This window comes from Saimiri boliviensis, chromosome 12 (assembly GCF_048565385.1).
Source record: "Saimiri boliviensis isolate mSaiBol1 chromosome 12, mSaiBol1.pri, whole genome shotgun sequence".
Taxonomy (NCBI): Eukaryota; Metazoa; Chordata; class Mammalia; order Primates; family Cebidae; genus Saimiri; species Saimiri boliviensis.
Window position 1 is genome coordinate 13,291,136 of NC_133460.1, and position 20,490 is coordinate 13,311,625.

At 48.3% G+C, this 20,490-nt stretch overlaps 1 long non-coding RNA gene across 9 annotated transcripts in view; it reads left to right on the plus strand.

Annotated features, from left to right (window-relative positions):
• LOC120367355 (uncharacterized) overlaps positions 1 to 20,490 on the plus strand; it is a 156,058-nt gene that overhangs the window by 22,975 nt on the left and 112,593 nt on the right. For 5 of the 9 annotated variants that reach the window (XR_012512737.1, XR_012512735.1, XR_012512734.1 and 2 more), the window contains exon 3: positions 4,529 to 4,611. The exons of 3 other annotated variants lie outside the window; for them this stretch is intronic. This is a non-coding gene — a long non-coding RNA (uncharacterized LOC120367355). Of the gene's footprint in view, positions 1 to 4,528; positions 4,612 to 10,911; positions 20,489 to 20,490 lie in introns of those variants that run through there. One more of the 9 variants, XR_012512738.1, reaches the window with a different exon arrangement.

Sequence of the window (20,490 nt, forward strand, 5' to 3'; positions counted from 1 at the left end):
GCTCCCCCTCCTGGGGGTCCCTCAGGCTCTGCTCTCCTCATCCATCCTCCATCTCCATGGGACTTACCTTTCTCACCTCTTTCAAATCCATGCTCAAATGTCACTTCTTGGAACTATTTCTTATACACTCCCTCTCCAATCCTCTTCCCCCTGGTGTCAGTCTGTTTGTGCTGCTGTAGCAAAATACCCCTGGCTGGGCAATTTATAAATAATAGAAGTTTGTATCTTATAGTTCTGGGGGCTGGGAAGTCCAAGATTAAGGCGCTGGCAGATTCAGTGCCTGGTGAAAGCTCACTCTGATTCTAGGTGGTGCCTCCTTACTGTGTCTTCACTTGGTAGAAGTAGACAAAAGGGGATGAATGCCCTGTCCTCACATAGGAAGAGAGATGGGAGAGCCAGACAGCTCTCTGAGGCCTCTTTTATGAGGGTATTACAGTAGCCCCCCCCTTATCCTAGGGGGGCTACGTTCCAAGACCCCCAGTGGATACCTAAAACCACGGATAGCACTGAACCCTATAAACACTACATTTTTTCCCTATACGTACATACCTATGATGTTTAATTTATAAATTAGGCCAAGTAAAAGATTAACAAGAATAAAATAGAACAGTTACAACAATATACCTACTTATTTCTGGAATTTTCCATTTAATATTTTGGGATGGTGGTTGACCACAGAGAGCAGAAGCCATAGATGGGGGCACTCACTACTGTGATCCCATGCACAGGAGTGGAGGCCTCCTGATGTCATCCCCGCCCCCAGACCCTTCCTTCTAATGCCACTCCCTTGGAGATTAGGTGTCAACATAGGAAGTTTGGAGGAACACATACCTTCAAACGCTAACACTGCCTCTCTTGTTTTCTTTTTCTCTCTAACACTTACAGCCCTTCTAACAAAACACATACATGTTTGAAATGTTTATTTTCTGTCTGTTCCTTAGGAGCTTCATGATGGCATGGGCCTTGTCTGTCTTGTTTGCTCCTGAACTGTCCTGGGCACATAGTAGATGCTCAGTAAGTGTTTGCTGAATCAAGGCAGGATTTTTCATTTGGGGAAACACATCGCCCCCTTTGACTCTCCCTATTTGCAACTCAGGGGTCACAGAGAGAAAGCCAGGGTCATTGAGGGGTTGCCCTCTGGGGCCATCAACACTATATTCCTGATCTCTGCAGCTCCCCAGGATCCAGCCCAGTGCCTCGCACGCAGTAGCCATTCAATAAATATTTGCTGAGTAAAGAGATGCCTGAATGACACAAGTTGACACTGAGCAACATTCAAGGCAAGAAACAAGGACTTGTGGCTGAATCCTTTTCCCCCCCATCCCCCACATCAGCGGGTCCAACCAGCAGCACCTCCAAAATACGCCTTGCAACTGAGCACTAGGGTCCAGTTCCTGCTTTAGTGACAGGGTCTGAACCCCACACCACCTCCCGCCCAGACAACTCCCACAGCGCCTAACTGGGTCCCAGTTGCCACTCTCGCGCCCCCTACAGGTTGCTCTTCACACTGCAGCCAGCGTGATCTCCTGAAACTGTGAAATAATTAGTTCATGCCATTAGCAGGCTCACCACCCTCCAAATGGCACTTACATCAAAACCCAAACCCCTTACCATGACTGGCTGCCTGCCCCGCCTCCTCTGCTGTCTCTCTCATCTTGTGCTCGGCCTCCTTGCTCTCTTTGAAAATGCCTTGGGGTCTTTGCACGTTCTGTTCCTGGAACAGAGTGTGGGGTCCCAGGTGAGCTCCGAGGGCAGCAGAGAGCATCTGCTTGGGAACGAAGCAGAGGAACAGGCCTTCTCCCTGTCGGTTGCATGACTGACTCCTTTATCCTTCAGGTTTCGGCTCAGATGTCACTTCCTGACCACCCCATCTAACCCAGTCCTCCCTCCATCTTCCTACCTCTACAGAGAACCTCAGGACTCGGAGGAATGGCCTGAATGCCATTTGTGTCCCGTGACCTGACTCCCCTCCGCTCTGTCCCCCTCCCTTCCCTCCTCCCATCTGCTTCTGTGCACAACGCATCATGATGCTTTGACACATTACTTCATTTTTTTTCCCGTTGTTTCTCCTTCCTCTCGTTCTCCCTTTTCCTTCTCATCAAAGCAGGCAGCTGTTGCCTCAGGGGAAGGATACCAAGGATATTGCAGAACGGGAACAACAAATAGCCCATACGTCTTTCCGGCTTTTCTTGTATTTTAGGAGAACTTAAGGAGGGTTCTCATTGGAACCAAGGGGTTGCAGGGGATTAGCGGTACCACCAAGGGTCTTGGAGCCACAGTGGGGAGAGCAGAACTCCTCTCCCCAGCTGCCAAGAGACTTCCTGTGGCTGGGGAGAGAGAGGAGGGAGGGCGAGTAGTGGCATCCCGGGCTGTGGGGCTTGGGGCTGTACTTCCTGGCACCTTCCTGGGGAGGAAGCGGGACCCTGGAGGAGAGGCTGCCTCCAAGCCCGGAAGCCATAAGTCATCCCCTCTTGATCTGAATCCCACTCACAGCTGTTTGGTTTGGCCCATGCAGTGTTTTTTTTTTTTTTTTTTTTTTTTTTTAATTGATTTCCAAAATTTAAAAGATTGAGGCTGTGTGTGGTGGCTCACACCTGGGAGCACTTTGTGCGGCTGAGGTGGGAGGATCACATGAGGTCTGGAGTTTGAGAACAGTCAGGACAGCATAGCAAGACCCCGTCTCTAAAAAAAAAAAAAAAAAAAAAAAAAAATTAGCCAGGCGTGGTGGCACTCATCTGTAGTCCCAGCTACTTAGGAGGCTGAGGCAGGAGAATCACTTGGGCCCAGTGAGCTATGATTATGCTGCTGCATGCACTCCAGCCTGGGCATCGGAGAAAGACCTTGTCTCAGAAAACCAAAACAACATCATCAAAAAGAAAAGATGGCCTATTTCAAATTTCTCTTGAAAGTTCAGATTTAGATTTGCAGTTTATCTGGATAAGGAGATCTGGTAGTGCTAGGCCTGTGTTTACAGAGGCGTGCCTGGGAGCCTGGCACAAATATGCCGTGTCCCCACCCCACCTCTTGCTGCTGGGTCACAGCCAGTCCACTTCGTTTGTTTGTTTTTAAGACAGAGTTTCACTCTGTTGCCCAGGCTGGAGTTCAGTGGCATGATCTCAGCTCACTGCAGCTTCCACCTCCCAGGTTCATTCTCCTGCCTCAGTCTCCGGAGTAGCTGGGACTACAGGCTCGTGCCACCATGCCCAGATAATTTTTGTATTTTTAGTAGAGACAGGGTTTCACCATGTTGGTCAGGCTGGTCTTGAACTCCTGGCTTCATGTGATCTGCGTGCCTTGGCTTCCAAAGTGCTGGGGTTACAGGCGTGAGCCACTGCACCCCGCCAGCCAGTCCACTTTGTTTCCTTGATGAACCTGGTCCCTTTGGGCATCTGAGTCTCTGGCTCTGGAAGACGGTGCCCAGGGCAGCTTCAGTGAAGAACCCGAGGCTCTAGCAAGCTCTGAGAGCAGCCGAGGCTTCTGCTTTGGAAGGGGTCACGTGGACAGGAAGGATGGAGAGCTTAGTGGTCACCCAAGTGGATGGAGGACCCAGACCCCTCTCCATCTCAGCACTGTGTGAAAGTCAAGCACCAAGGCCCAACCTCAGAAAGGCGTGGCAAAGCCAAGAAGGACTGAAGTTTACTTCTATGTCAGGGCAGCCACGTGGAGGATATGAGTTGGAGATTCAGTGAGTCACCGAACATTTTTAAGAAGTGATTTATTTCTGAGCAACTCAAATTTGTGGATGCGATGCAAAGATGCTGTCATATTTTACTTACTCTTCGGGGTCGAGCTTATCCCTTCCAAAGACAAAAGACACAATTGTTAGGAGGGCTTGTCACATGCTCAGTACAAGTACAGTGGTAAGCCCTTCATGTCAGTCCTTTATATTCTCAGACTTAAGTGTGCGTCAGCATTTGTCTGAAAGGCCTGTTAACACACAGATTGCTGGGCCCAGCCCCAGAGTTTCTGATTCAGCAGGTCCGGAGTGGGGCCCAAGAGTTTGCATTTCTAGCAAGTTACCAGGTGAGGCTGATACTGCCCATCAGGAGACCACGCTTTGAGAAACACTGATGTAGAGAATTACCTTCATCAGCTGTCACAATCTTGTTATGTAGAGTCTAGCATCTCTCTCTCTCTTTTTAAAGAAAGGATCTCACTCTGTTGTCCAGGCTAGAGTGCAGTGGCACGATATCCGCCTCCTGGGTTCATTCTCCTGCCTCAGCCTCCCGAGTAGCTGGGACTACAAGCATGCGCAATTAAGCCCTGCTAATTTTTGTATTTTTAGTAGAGACAGGGTTTCACCATGTTGGCCAGGCTGGTCTCGAACTCCTGGCCTCAGTGATCTGCCTGCCTCTACCTTCCAAAGTCCTGGAACTATAGTCGTGAGCCACCTCACCTGGCCAGCCAGTCCACTGCAGCCGCAGCCTCAACCTCCAGGGCTCAAGGAATCCTCTTGCCTTAGCCTCCTGGGCAGCTGGGATTACCTGTGCCACCGTGCCCAGCTAAGTTTTAGTTTTTTTTTGTACAGACGGAGTCTCGCTATGGCTGGTCTCAAATTCCTGGCCTCAAGTGATTTTCCCACCTTGGCCTCCCAAAGCACTGGGATTACAGGTATGAGCCACCACATCTGGTCTATCATCTCTCTGTCTCTCTCTCTCTCTCCCCCTCTTTTTTTTTTTTTTTTTTTTTTTTGAGGAGTCTAGCTTTGTCACCAGGCTGTAGTGCAGTGGTGTGATCTTGGCTCACTGCAACCTCTGCCTCCCGGGTTCAAGGGATTCTCCTGCCTCAGCCTCCCGAGTAGCTGGGATTACAGGCACGCGCTGCCAAGCCCAGCTAATTTTTGTATTTTTAATAGAGATGGGGTTTCTCCCTGTTGGCCAGGATGGTCTTGATCTCCTGACTGCATGGTCTGCCCACCTCAGCTTTCTAAAGTACTGGAATTACAGGTGTGAGCCACCGAACCCATCCCTCTCTTTTTAAGAAGAAAAAGAAAAGGCCAAACAGGTGAATTTGCCCAGGATCACCCAGCCCTGAGGGGCAGAGCTGGGGTTTGGATGTGGGTCTGGCTGCCTGAGCTCCCAACCACTGCCCTCGCCCAGCTGTCTGTCCCCTGAAGCCAAGCCCATTCACAAGCACACCCCTGGCCTGCAGAGGCCCTGTATCTGAGGAGGAGGGATGGTGGGGGATGGGAGGAGAGCATGTCCAGCCTTGGCTCCTCTCAGGTGGAGAGAATAATAGTAGCTTTCCCGTTTACCTTGTTCACAGTGCAGGGCAGTGCTTCACGTGATTCACTTGTCCTCTCCTCGCTGTGTGCGTGATCCTCATCATCCCATTTTACAGATGAGGAAAGTGGATCTACTCCAGCCAGCCAGCAGGGTCTGGAAGAGAGGGAGCTCACGTGGGAGGCTCTAATGGGCGGGGTCTGGAGGTGATGGCATCACTTCTGCTCACTTCCTCCCCTCCCCTCCCCTTCTCTCCCCTCCCCTCCCCTCCCCTCCCCTTCCCTCCCCTTCTCTCCCCTTCTCTCCCCTTCTCTCCCCTTCTCTCCCCTCCCCTCCCCTTCTCTCCCCTCCCCTCCCCTCCTCTCCCCTCCCCTCCCCTTCTCTCCCCTTCTCTCCCCTTCTCTCCCCTCCCCTCCCCTCCCCTCCCCTCCCCTCCCCTCCTCTCCCCTCCCCTCCCCTCCCCTCCCCTCCCCCCCGCTTCCTCTTTCCTCCTCTTCCCTTCCCTTCTTTTGAGACCAGGTCTCACTATGTTGCCTGGCTGACCTCAAACTCCTGGGCTCACACGGTCCCTCAACCTCAGCCTTCTGAGTAGCTGGAACTAGAGGTGCATGTCACCATACCCGGCTTCTATTTTTACGCTCTTCATAAACTTTCATATTTGAAACAGGTCGGAAAAGTGAGTGGTGCTAGCTGTAGCTTTCTGTCACCTCCAGACCTTTGTCCATCCTGTTTCCTCTGCCAAGATCATTCTTTTCCCATCTCTTCACCTCGCTGTCTCCTGCTGATCTTTTAGGCCTTCGGGTAGACAACAGTGCTTCCAGGCCAACATCCCTTGCTCCTCTGTCCCCCAGGGCCGGGTTAGGTGCCTCTCTTGTGTGCCTTAGAGAAACAGTGTAGTTGAGAGGTGAAGAGCCGAACCCGGGTACATTGCTTGGCCTCAAGTCTTGGCCTATCACAAATAAGCCATGAGACTTTGGGCAGGTGGCTTCCCCTCTGCCTCAATTTCCTCATCTGTAAAATGAGAATAATAATACTATTGTTTTATCTCATAATAAAGCGGGAATTAAGTTTAGTGGGAATTAAGTGAATTAAAGCACAGTCGAGGCTGGGTGTGGGGGCTCACAGCTGTAATCCTAGCACTTTGGGAGGCTGAGGCAGGAGGATTGCATGAGCCTGGGAGTTTGAGACCAGCCTGGGCAACTAAGTGAGACCTTGTCTCCACAAAAAGTAAAGAAAATCAGCCGGGGTTGGTGGTATGAGCCTGTAATCCCAGCTACTCGGGAGGTTGAGATGAGAGGATTCCTTGAGCCCAGGAATCAGAGGCTGTGGTAAACTGGGATTGTGCCAACTGGGTGATAGAGTGAGACACCATTTCTGAGAAAAAAAGTTATATTCAGATTTCAACTGTGGGGGTCCGGTGCCCCAACCCCTGCATTGTTTAAGAGTCAAATGTACTTAGAATTGCATGGCAGGAACTAAGTGTCAGGTGGCATGATTGCTATTCTTTTTGTGGCTTCTGTCACAGCATGCACCACGCACGAATGCCATAGTGACACTTTTCCAATGGACCGTGCGGTACTTGATTGCGTGACAGACTTTCCATAAATTTTGGTTGAAAATGAATGAGCAGTGACTTGTGCCTGGTCCCTGGGGCTCAGCCTGCTAAGGCTCTCCGGACAGTGCTGCCCACTTGCAGAGGGTTCAGGGCTAATATGAAACTGTGCGGCCTGAACAAGGACGGTTTCTAGTCAAGGGAGACAGACTCAAAGCCTTAGAACTCAGCTTTTTTTTTTTTTTTTTTTTTTTTTCCCCCAGGCAAGTCTCACTTAAATCTCAGCTCTTCCAAAAAGGCATGTAGATGTAAACAGTTCACAATTTCCTTTTACAATGACCACTGCTGGTAGAAAGGCTGGGCTATGTAGTTACAGTGCTTTGAAAAGATAAAAACCCTTTTAAAATAAAAGATAACTCTGTAGAAGCTAAGAATTTTTTTCTTTTCTTTTCTCCTCCTCTTCTACTCCTCCTCCCCCTCCTCCTCCTCCTGCCGCTGCATCTTTTTTTGATGAAGTCTCGCTCTGTTGCCCAGGCTGGAGTGCAGTGGCACAATCTTGGCTCACTGCAACCTCCGCCTCCTGGGTTCAAGTGAGTCTCCTGCCTCAGCCTCCCGAGTAGCAAGTAGCTGGGACTCCCAGACTGGAGTAAAGTGGTGTGATCATAGCTCACCACAGCCTTGATCTTGGGGGCTCAGAATCCTCCCATCTCAGCCTCCCAAGTAGCTAGGACTACTGGCATGCACCACCATGCCTGGCCAATTTGTGTGTGTGTGTGTGTGTGTGTGTGTGTGTGTGTGTGTGTGTGTGTTTATTTGTGGAGACAGACTTGCTATGTTGCCCAGACTGGTCTTGAACTACTGGCCTCAAGCAATCCTCCTTCCTGAGCCTTCCCAATGCTGAGATTACAGGCATGAGCCACCACGCCTGGCCAGAACTCAGCTTTATCAGTCAAGATTCTTTGTTGCAAACCACAGAAACCACACCAGCAAACTTAAGTAGAGGAAGAATACAACATGATTGACTAGATCACAGAATTTCCAGAGGGCTCTGATCAGATTTGGAGACAATGTAGGCAAGAAGGGCACTTAAATTACATCACCAGACTGCTTTAGTGGAGAGCCATCCCTGCCGTCTCCAGCCAGAGGCACTCCAGCTTGACTCATTAATGCCCGTCATAAAGGGCTTCCAGCCTAGCCTCTGCAGCCGCTGCTCTGCAAGCAGCCTGCCTCTTGTGACCTGCTGAGCGTGTTTGCACAGACATGGCGCTGAAGAGCTTGTGGAGTCTGGGGAAAGGATACTCTTGATGCCAACTCTCTCATCCTCCAGATCCTGGTGATCAGACTCTATTGTATCTCCCTACTGCTTTTCTTTTTTATTTTTGAGACAGAGTCTCACTCTGTTGCCCAGCCTGGAGTGCAGTGGCATGATCTTGGCCCACTGCAACCTGTGCCTCTTGGGTTCAAGTGATTCTCCTGCCTCAGCCTCCCGAGTAGCAAGTAGCTGGATTACAGGCATGTACCACCACGCCTGACTAATTTTTGCATTTTTAGTAAAGACGGGTTTTCACTCTATTGGTCAGGCTGGTCTCAAACTCCTAACCTCAGGTGATCTACCCACCTCGGCCTCCCAAAGTACTGGGATTACAGGTGCGAGCCACCGCACCTGGCCTCCCTCCTGCTTTTCCAACAGCGGTGGTAGATGGTAACAGTGGTAATCAACATCACTGACTCCCCATGGAGCACTGAGCCATGTCTCCCAACAGGACACAAGTTGTACAGCATTGTCTCCCATCCTTCTCACTACAGTCCGGGGAGGCAGGTGCTGTTATGAACTTCATTTGACATACGAAGAAACTGAGACTCGGAGAGGTTAAGCATCTTATCCAAAGTCACAGTACAATCGAGAATTCAAAGCCAAGAGGACTCCAGAGTCCAGATTCGTAAATACTGCATGGTACTGCTGTCTTTACCCCCCAGGGAACCCACTTGATGGTTTAGACAGCAGCGAGAGGGAGGGTGTGTATGCATTCATGAAACCCGGTCTGGGCCAGTCCTCCCACCAGAAAGGGTATTGTCACAGGGCAGGATTGAGCATGTCAGCTGAAGTGGTGGCAGGGGAGGGTGTTGCTGGCCTGGCGGACAATGAGCTTTTCGACTTTTAGTGATCAAAGGGTAAGGAACAGAACTAAGCTCCTGTCCATAGGCTGATGATGTTGGTGCTCGAGGAGTCTTCTTCCCTCCCACTACCCTCCCTCATCTTTCTCTTCTTACCACTATCACCACTCCTATCACTACCACCCTATTATCACCATCCTCGTTCAGCTGGGCTGCCAGGCACCACTGTCCTCCCCATAATATGTCTTCACTGGCCCATCACCAGCCCACCGCCTTTTCTGTATTATGACCATGACAATAACCATCACCCTGGACACTACCACCACCACCGAGCTGTCACCAAACTGTCGATGTCACCCCCATTCAGAGATCAGCTTCATTCATCACACCCAGCCCGGCCACCATCGCTCCGCTGTGCTTGCCATCACTGTTGTCCCCCTCATCCTTTTTTTTTTTTTAGAGCGAGGGTCCTGCTTTGTCACACAGCTGGAGTGCAGTGGCATGATCATAGCTTATTAGAACCTCAAACTCTTAGACAACAACTCTTACTAGAACTTTAAACTCTCAGCACATGCCACCATGCCTAGCTAATTTTTATTTATTTGGAATTTTTGTAAACTGGGAGGATACATTCAAGTTGCCCTGAATATATACTCCCCAAGCTAATTTTAAAAAACTTTTTTTTTTTTTTTTTTTTTGGTAGAGACGAGGTCTGTCTATGTTGCCCAGGCTGGTCTTGAAGTCCTGGCCTCAAACAATGCCCCCGGCCTTGGCCTCCCAAAGTGCTGGGATTACAAGTGTGTGCCATGGTGTTTGGCCACCATCACCAATATCTTCACCACCGTCAATACAACCCTGCCCAAGTCACAAACACTTTCTAAGTGTCTCCTGGGCTTTAGGCTCGTGTGAAATGCCGAAGATGTAAATGTGCTGATGAAAGGGGCTGCGATTTATGTTTTCCGTCATTTCCATCATCAGTGATTACCAGGCTGTCATTAATGGCGTATTCACCCCCGTTCCCTGTCTAAACAGTTGCTTTCAGCAGAAGTGCATCCTGTCAAACGTGTGAGTTTCTTCCATATCTAAACATGCCCCAGAGCCCAGCTTCTGCCTTTTCCCTCCCGTTATCCCGCAGGTGAGTCCCACCTGCAGTTTCCTTACTGGCTTTGCTTTGGGGTCAACAGAGGGTACATTTTCCCCTCTCTCTCATCCCTCTTCAGGCCTGTCTTTGATCAACTTGTAACTGGGCTTTAAAGCTTCCCAGCCCCCAAAGGCTGAGGTCATTATGATCATATGTTAGAAGGGTTTTGGGAGCCTTAATTAATTATCCCTTGGCTAAAAGCCAAAAATGGCAAAAATCTGCTTCCCATCACCAGTGTTGTGTGGGACCTCTGGAAGGCCATTGTCTCTTGGGTCTGGGTGGGGATTCTGAAGGAAACAACGTGTCCTCCCAGCCAGGCCACAGAGAGGAAAGAGACGCGGAGCCTGGAGGCTGGAATTCAGCCCGAAATGACCTGTAAGAAGGAGGCAGATCTCAGCTCATTTCAAGAGGCTGTGGTTGGTGAATTGGGTGGGCTTAGTGGACTCCATAGTAATATCTATTACTTGGTAATAGAATGGGCACTGACACTATTGCCATTGATTGTAATTAATGGATTTAAAGGCCGAGGATTCCATAGCTCCAGTCATTCTCACATGCCTTGAATGAGTGAATAGTTGTCATTTTCACTGTTTCCTTGGCCTTCAAAGACAGCTGCTTTCCTTGAAGGGGCTTGACAGAGGCAGCGGGGAGATTCAGGTCCAAATCCTGGTTCTGCTTCTTGTTGTGTGATCTTAGGAAAGCCCCTTCACCTGTCTGTGCCTCAGAAGTTGGAAAATGGGGATAACGGTGGTGAATACTGCCTAGAGCTGTGGTGTTGATGAAATACCGAGGTGCTTGGCCCAAGGTAACTGTGCGAGAAGTGTTTCCTGTTATCGTTGTTAATTAATTATTTTATTTTATTTTGTTTTTATCTTTTTTAGAGACACTCTTGTTCTGTTGCCCAGGCTGGAGTTGCAGTGGTGCAATCACAGCTCACAGCAGCCTCAACCTCCTGGGCCAAGTGATCTCCCACCTCAGCCTCCTGAACAGCTGAGACTACAGGCATGTGCCACCTTGCCCAGATTCCTACCTCTTATCTCTATTTCTCTCTGTCCACCTACACAGATAGGCTTTCTCAGATTTTCTGTTCATGTGGGGACCATGTTTCAGAGCTCCCACGGTTACAAGTTACCATGCCCAACTAATTAAAAATTATTTTTTGTAGAGATGTGGGTCTCACTGTGTTGGTCAGGCTGGTCTCCCAACTCCTGGGCTTAAGTGATCCTCCTGCCTCAGCCTCCCAGAATGCTGAGATTACCGGTGTGAACCACTGTATCTGCCCATTATTAACGAATCAGAACATCAAACAAATGTATCAGAGACTCCAGTGGATTCTAAGTGGACTTGCACATGTTGGGATATGCCCATAACACCGGTGGGCGTGGGCCACCCCTCTGCATTTGCAAGAGGACTGAGAACTATCTGGATTGCAAAGGCCTTTAGGAGCAGCAAGAAGCAGGGCCTGGAGGAGGAGAAGGCAGGTGAGGCACCCAGCGGACCACGTTTAAGGAAGCCCCACTCTTAGGAGCTGACCCTGCACTTTCACGAGCCTGGGAGTGAGGATCTTAAATTTTCCATCCTCGGCCCTTCCTTGGTCTCACTCTGGCAAGAAAATGGACCTGTCCAGCAACAATGATCAGAGTTGGGGCACAGAGTTTTATCATAAGACTCTGTTGCAGCCAGAAGTTACTGCAGTGATGTAGCAGACATTCGTAATGCAATGTGCTTATGTTGTTTCTTCCTTCCTTCCTTTTTTTTTTAAGAGATAGAGTCTTGTGATGTTGCCCAGGATAGACTTGAACTCCTGGGCTCAAGTGATCCTCCTGCCTCAGCCTCCTGAGTAGCTGAGACTACAGGCATGCATTGCTGCTCCTGGCCAGTGTGGTTTTTTTTGAACAGCGGTGGGAAGTCTCTTTATTTAGGATCTCTGCCTCTCCACGTTGGAAGTCAGGAGTGCTATTTTGTATCTTTCCTTGCAGCAGGAGTATAGGACCCAGCTCTCAGGAAGAGTGTGGGGAGGGGCCTGGCACTAGCGGTGTGCGGGGGTAGCTCTAGTATTCTTGCAGTGTAATTTGGGGACTTCTCTGGCTTTGTGCGGTCCAAGCTTGATTCTCTGGTTCTTCTGTAGACTTGAGCACTGTCCTTTGATGGACACCTTTGTTACCTAAAGCAGCCATAGTGGAGTCTGTTGCTGGCAACCAAGGACTCTAACTAGGATATGGAGGTGTCTCATGAAAGTTAAGGCAGGAATGTCAGTGAGTCTTAAGAAAGACCTGGAGCTGGTAAGTGGAAAGGTATCAGCATGACTTTTCTCTCCCTTTTTTAGGGGGGCTTGTGGTGGTTGCTCTTTCTTCAATCCGTTTTCTCAGGATGAACATAAATGTAATAAAGAGGCACAAAATTTTTTTTTTGAGGGACGGCTCTTGCTATGTTAAGCCCAGTCTCATCTTGAACTCTTGGGCTCAAGGAATGTTTTCACCCCAACCTCCTGAGCAGCTGGGACTACAGGTGCATGCTACCACGTCTGGCCTTCTACATCCCATCTGTTTCCCTCTGTCCATCCACACAGATACGCTTTCTCTGATTTTCTGTTCGTATGGAGGCCATATTTCACAGCACCCAGGGCTACAGGTTTCAGCCATCACGGAGATTAATTCCATTTATTTTGGCCCCAGCACTACATTCTTATGAGAAATAAATCTGGTTGGCCCAACTTGGGTCCGTTGGCCATGCCTGTTGTAATTACTGTGTCCAGGGAGTAGAATTACATGGTGCAAATATTCCTGTTAAAGTCCCTCCCTTTGGCAGTTTCCAGGGAAGGAAAATTGGCCCTGAGCTGGGCAGATATCCCCAAAGGTCTACCATAATCAAGAAAATTTCTATTGTTAAAGCCAGCGAGGCTGCTCAACTGTTTTCGGTGGCTCCACCCTATGGAATGCTGTCTCATTCCAGGGTTGGAGAGAGCTGAAAGTAAAGGCAGAGCTATTTCATCAGCACTGGAACACATGAGGCCCAAGTGGCTTTGTTATGCGGCCACTGTGACATAGTACATTAGAAAAGAATCTGACCGGGCACAGTGGCTCACACCTCAAATTCCAGCTATTCAGGAGGCTGAGGTGGGAGGATCATGTGAGGTGAGGAGTTCAAGATCAGCCCAGGAAACACAGGAGACCCTGTCTCTAAAAACAAAAAAAAAAATTGGTCAGGTGTGGTGTCACACACTTGTAGTCCTAACCACTCAGGGAGGCTGAGGCAGGAGGATCCCTTGAAGCCTAGAAATTCAAGGCTGCAGGGGGCAGCCTTGAATTCCTTGATTGAATTCCTTGATTGCAGTGGGAAGGCCCTGTCTCTAAAAAAAGAAAGAAAGAAAGAAAAAAAAAGGTTTCCTCCTTTACTTCCCTTCCCTGCTGCAGAGTATCACACAGCAGTGATGTCGGGAGGTATGGGGTGATGGGGGGTACCTGGTGAGATAGCGGCTGCTCCCAGGGGGCTCAGATGTATTTGTGAGTACATGCAGGTATGCTTTGATACCCCTGATGGAAAAATAGGACTCCTGATGCCAAAGATTCTTTTGAAAGCAGGTAAATCCGAGTCACTACCGATAACAAGGCAAGTAGGCCCAGGAGCCCACCCCAGGGAAGATGATCGTTTACCCAGCATCTGCTGTTTTCCCAGGCATGCAGCAGGGATGCTCCACTCTCCTCAAACACCGGGCGGGATCCCAGTGCAGCGTGGCATTTTGCTTTATCCACGGTAGTGTACAGAACTCTAAACAGATGCAGAGTTCAAAGCGCGAGCAAGAAAACCTTTGGGTCAGTTTTGTAGAAACAAAGTGAAACATAATGTTACTCTGAGGAAGAAATCCCAGGTCCTTCTAAGAGACTTAACCCAAGGGCAGTTCAGCACATCAATGTGGTGGTGGCTCGTCCGTATGTTACCCAATACTAGGGTTTCAGGCTAGGTCCCATTGTCCGCTGCACAGAAAGCCAGTCACTGAGACAACATGTATTGCCATGGAAGAAGACTTTATTATATTAAGTGTTTATACTATTACATTGATCATATTTATATTTGTTATATTACAGGCAGTGTCAGCTGGAGAGAGGAAGTAAACCTCAAGTCCATCCCTCCCTTCCAAATCAAGTTAGGGGTTTATGTAGTGGGGAAGAAAAACAGGTGGGATAAGGAAGAGAAGCTGGTCAACAGGCAGCAGGCACATCTTTTTTTCTTTAAAAAAAAATTTTTTTTGAGATGGTGTTTCCGCCTTGTGGCCCAGGCTGGAGTGCAATGGCACAATCTCGGCTCACTGCAACCTCTGCCTCCCAGGTTCAAATGATTCTCATGCCTCAGCTCCCTGAGTAGCTGGGATTACAGGCACCCACCACCATGCCTGGCTAAATTTTGTATTTTTGGCAGAGACAGGGTTTCACCATGTTGGCCAGGCTGGTCTCGAACTCTTGATTTCAGATGAATCACCTGCATTGGCCTCCCAAAGTGCTGGATTACAGGCATGAGCATAATCCATGTCTGGATGACCACACCTGGCCCAGCCATGTTATTATGCAAATGTCAGTTTCTTAAACTTCAGTTCTGTGGGCATCTGGCTTGTTGGAAAATTGGGCTGGTTTCACATATGCAAAGTCCATGCATGTGCAGTGAGAAGCACTGGCCATTTTACCCTACCTATCTGGGGCCCTGCCTGCTGGAAATGGGAGGGGCTGGTGATGTTTCCTCCTGGCAGGTGCCCAGGAACCTTGTTTTCCATCCGGATGTCTGCCTGCAGCTCTCAGTCACTCCACTTTCTTCTCTGAGTCTCTAGAGTCAACACACACCTTCTACTTCTGGAATTATAACTGTGCTGACCCTTCGACTTTTCCTATACCCTTGTTCAACTTCTTCCCACTCATTCTTCCAGACTCCTCCTCCAGTGTTCTTTCTGTGGCAGACACTTGAAGTTATCTACCCAATATTCATTTCTCCCCACCAATATTATTTTTGTAATTTTTGATTTTTAAATTTAAATTTTATTTACTTTCAATTAATTTTTTGAGACAGGGTCTTGTTCTGTTGCCCAGGCTGGAGTGCACTGGCATGATCATGACTCACTGCATCCTCGATCTCCTGGGTTTCAGTGATCCTCTAGCTTTAGCCTCTCCAAATACTGTGATTATGGGCATGAGCCACAGCACTCAACCAATTTTTTATTTTTTGTAGAGGTAAGGTCTTTCTGTTGCCCACACTGGTCTTGAATTCCTGGGCTCCAGTGATCCTCCTGCCTTGGCTTCCCCAAGTGCTAGAATTACCACAGTGGTGTGAGCCACTGTGCCCAACCCCTTATGATATGCCCAGCTCACAGGGTGAGCACCCCTAATCCAAAAAGTTGAGATCCAAAATGCTCCGGAACCTAAAACTTTTTTTTTTTTTTTTTTGAGATGGAATCTCACTCTGTTGCCAGGCTAGAATGCAGTGACATGATCTCAGCTCACTGCAACCTCCACCCACCTCCAGGGTTCAAGGGATTCTCCTGCTTCAGCCTTCTGAGTAGCTGGGACAGGCACACACCACTGCATCCAGCTAATTTTTTTGTATTTTTCGTAGAGACAGGAGAGACAGGGTTTCACCATATTGGCCAGGCTGCTCTCGAACTCCTGACCTCAGCTGATCAGTGCACCTTGGCCTTCCAAAGTGCTGAGATTATAGACGTGAACCTCTGCGTCCAGCCCATAAGATTTCTTGAACTGGTCACTCTGCTGAGACCTGTACATTCATTTTCTCTATACAAATCTGTTAGGTGCCTACTGTTTACTCACACTAAAATGTGAGTATGTCATGGTAAGATGAACAGATTCTTGCCCTCATGGGGCTTACATGCTGATCTAGTCGCCCCAACAACCTGAGAAGCCAGTATGATTACTGTTCCTATTTCAAGATGAGGAAACTGAGGCTCAGGCTAAGATTACGCAACCAGTAAGTTGTGCAGCAGCCAGAGATGAACCCAGGAAGTCTGATTCCAAAGCTAAACAGCTGCTCCATATACTGGCTGAGCAGAAAGGTGTTTGGGAATCCCAGATCCTAAATGAATACCAATCCCTCCTTAAAGCATCCCTCTGGACAGCTCTGTGAATGTGATCCCCTTTCCGGTAATGCACTGGAAGAAGAGAGCAATGCTTACATCTCATTGGCCAGGTCTGTGTCACATGACCATCCCTCCCTGCAAGCCATTTCCGGTAATGCACTGGAAGGGGAGAGCGATGCTCACATCTCATTGGCCAGGTCTGTCACATTGGTCACATGACCACCCCTCCCTGCAAGGGAGCTTGGGAAGGTACTTGCTCAGTACCCAGTTGACTCTCCTCCCCAACTCTGCAACAGACAGACAAAACAACCATATACAAGTTGAATAGCCTTTATCTGACATGCTTAGAACCAAAAGTATTTAAGATTTTTTCAGATTTTGGAATATTTGCAAATATATAAGGAGATATTTTGGGGCTGGGACCCAAGCCTAAAGAGGAAATTCATCTATGTTTCATACACACCTTGTACACATAGCCTGAAGGTAATTTTATACAGTATTTTAAATAATTTTGTGCATGAAACTAGCTCAGACTGTGTTTTGTTGACTGTGACCCGTCACATGAGGTCACGTCTGGAATTTTCCACGTGTAACATCATGTCAGCACTCGAAAAGTTTTAGGTTTTGCTGGGTGCAGTGGCTCATGCCTGTAATCCCAGCACTTTGGGAGACTGAGGTGGGTGGAACACGAGGTCAAGAGAGTGAGACCATCCTGGTCAACATGGTGAAACCCCATCTCTACAAAAAATACAAAAACTAGCTGGAGAAATTAGCTGAAGAATCGCTTGAACCTGGAAGGCAGATCGTGCCACTGCACTCCAGCCTGGGCAGCAGAGTGAGACTACATCTAAAAAAAAAAAAGAAAGAAAGAAACAAAAAAACCTAAATGAATGCCAGGTATGGTGGCTCACACCTGTCATCTCACCACTTTGGGAGGCTGAGGCAGGAGGATTGTTTGAGGTCAGGAGTCCAAGACAAGCCTGGGCAATATAGCGACACACCGTCTCTACAAAGAATTAGCTGGGTGTGATGACGTGTGCCCATAGTCCTAGCTACTCAAGAAGCTGAGGCAGGAGGATCACTTGAGTCCAGGAATTCAGGGATGCAGTGAGCTATGATCCCACCACTGTACTCCAGAGCCTGGGCAAGAGTGAGACCCTGTCTCTAAAACAAAGAAACAAACAAAACACCAAGTGTTACTGAGGCGGTAGATTCCTGCAGGAGATTCTAGGGCAGCAGAGGGAGGGGAAGACACGGTTAGCTGGTGTCCCTCCAGCTCTCTCCATTGGATAGATCAGCTTTTATCAGATTTATGCAAGGGGTTCATTCCTGAAGCTATGCATTATTCAAGACTAAATTTCCCAGAGGGATAAATGTAAAGCAAGATATGCATTATTTCAAAATTGGACCATACGGCATGTCTTTATTAATATTTTTAAATTGCCTGATAGCTAAGTCACACAATGCAAATTTGCATAAAATGAGATGCACCGTTTCAGGGTTCTCAACAAGGTTAAGTGGACAAGAAAGTTTCTGAAGGTTAAAAAAGTTCAAACTCCAGTACTGACCTCCCAGAGTATTGGAGGGGGCTGCAATTAGTGGTGAGGTTGATCATCATCATTTGATATTAAAAGTAGCTTAATATATGTTCAGGAACAATTTAACAAAAAACAAATTCAAAGGTATTCCAGGAAACTGACTTATTGAAAATTAATTGGTCTTCACCCCACCTCTACTTTTTTCCTCACTGCTTTTGATTTATCAGAAAGAAATAAAAGAAATCTTTCCTTCCATTTCCTTAGGACCTTGCTCCAATCTCAGAGGTTTTTAAAATCCCAGTATGCTTTTTTTTTTGAGATGGAGTTTCGCTCTTGTTACCCAGGCTGGAGTGCAATGGTGCGATCTTGGCTCACCGCAACCTCCGCCTCCCGGGTTTAGGCAATTCTCCTGCCTCAGCCTCCTGAGTAGCTGGGATTACAGGCATGCACCACCATATCCAGCTAATTTTTTGTATTTTTAGTAGAGACGGGGTTTCACCATGTTGACCAGGATGGTCTCAATCTCTTGACCTTGTGATCCACCCGCCTCAGCCTCCCAAAGTGCTAGGATTACAGGCTTGAGCCACCGCGCCCGGCAATCCCAGTATGCTTAATAATAACACAAGGAACTGGCTAGAAATACAGACTCCTGGGTCCTGGCCCTAGATTTTGAGGTGGACCCAGGACTGTGTGGTTCTTTTTAGATGGAGTCTTGCTCTGTCACCCAGGCTGGAGTGCAGTGGCACAGTCTCAGCTCACTGCAACCTCACTGCAACCTCTGCCTCCTGGTTCAAGCGATTCTCCTGTCTCAGCCTCCTGAGCAGCTGGGACTGCAGGCACCCACCACCATACCTAGCTAATTTTTGTATTTTTAGCAGAGACGGGGTTTCACCATATTGGCCAGGCTGGTCTTGAACTCCTGACCTTGTAATCCACCTGCCTCAGCCTCCCAAAGTGCTAGGATTACAGGCGTGAGCCACTGCACCTGGCCTTCCAATGGTTTATTATGATGATGATGATGATGATTATTATTAGAGATAGAGTTTTGCTCTGTCACCCAGGCTGGAGTGCGATGGCATGTTGGCTCACTGCAACCTCTGCCTCCCGGGTTCAAGTGATTCTCCTGCCTCAGCCTCCCAAGTAGCTGGGATTACAGGCGTGCGCCACTGACAAAAAGAGTTAAAGTGTAAAATACTTAAAGAGATTGATTTTGAGCCAAATCTGAGTGACCAGTGGGCCATGACACAGCCCTCAGGAGATCCTGAGAACATGTGCCTAAGGTGTTGGGCCACAGCTTGGTTTTGTACATTTTAAGGATGTACATTGATGTACATGAGATGTATGTTGCTTGGATCCAGAAAGATGAGACAACTGGAAGTGGGAGCTTTCAGGTCACAGGCAGATTCAAAGACTTTCTGATTGGCAATTGGTTGCAGAGTTATTATCAATAGAAAGAATGTCTGGGTTAGATAAGGGGTCCTGGACACCAGTGCTTTGTGATGCAGATGAAGCTTCCAGGGAGCAGGTTTCAGAGAGAATAGATTACAGATGTTTCTTATCAGACTTAAGGAGCCTGTCCATCCGCAGTTCCAAAAGGGAGGAGGGTATCCTGAGGGATGTTGGTGTCCTCTTCCCATCATGGCCTGAACTAGTTTTTCAGGTTAGCTTTGGAATGCCATGGCCAAGAGAAGGGGTCCATTCAGATGATTGGGCGGAGGGGCTTAGAATTTAATTTTGGTTTACATCTGCTTTTTTCCCCCCACTGAACAGTGCACTGTATTGTGAAGATGTTTCCATATCAGTGCAGAGACAGCTTCTTCATTGTTATGTCTATTTGTTATGGCTGCAGAGTAGGGTGTGCCGGCTCCAAAGAACTGATTGTTAAACCTTCAGCAAGTTTGTGAACCAATTGATTTCACACAGGTGGCTTGGAATAGGCCACGGTGGTAGTATTTGCACAACAGAAATGGGCGAATTCTCTACCCCAGGCTCCTGCTCAGACAGCTGGTTGTTAAACCCATTGCACACCACCCATTGCACACCATCGATTGCACACCAACCATTGTGTGGATATACCAGGGTTCAGGTAACCAGTCTCCCATACATGGATACCTGAATTGCTTTAAATATTGTATTTTATGACTGGGCATGGTGGCTCACACATATAATCCCAGCACTTTGGGAGGCTAAGGTGGGCAGATACTTGAGGTTAGGAGTTTGAAACCAGCCTGACCAACGCAGCGAAACCCTATCTCTACTAAGCACACACACACAGACACACACACACACACACACACACACCCCAAAAACCAAAACCAAAAAAAACCTAGCCAGAGGTGGTAGAGGACGCCTGTAATCCCAGCTACTCAGGAGGCTGAGGCAGAATAACCACTTGAACCTGGAAGGTGGAAGTTGCATTGAGCCAAGATCATGCCATTGCACTCCAGCCTGGGTTACAGTGAGACTCAGTCTCAAAAAAAAGCAAACAACAACAACAACAAAATATTGTCTTTTTACAAATGATGCTTCAATGCATGACTGATATCTGACGTGAGAGGGAAGAGAAAGGGGATTGTGACATCCACTAGGATAGAGATTACAGTAAGCGCCCAGCCACCATAAGGAATGAGGTTCTTGGAGCAGCTGTGTCAAGATGCAGAAGCTTGTCAGAAATGCAGACTCCCAGGCCCCATGCCAGAACTGCTGAATCCGACCAAGGGGTTAATGTTCACTACAAAGATTGCGAAGCACTTCCCTGACAATCTCTCTCTCTCTCTCTCTCTCTCTCTCTCTCTCTCTCTCTCTCTGTGTGTGTGTGTGTGTGATTGATTCTATTCTATTTCTTT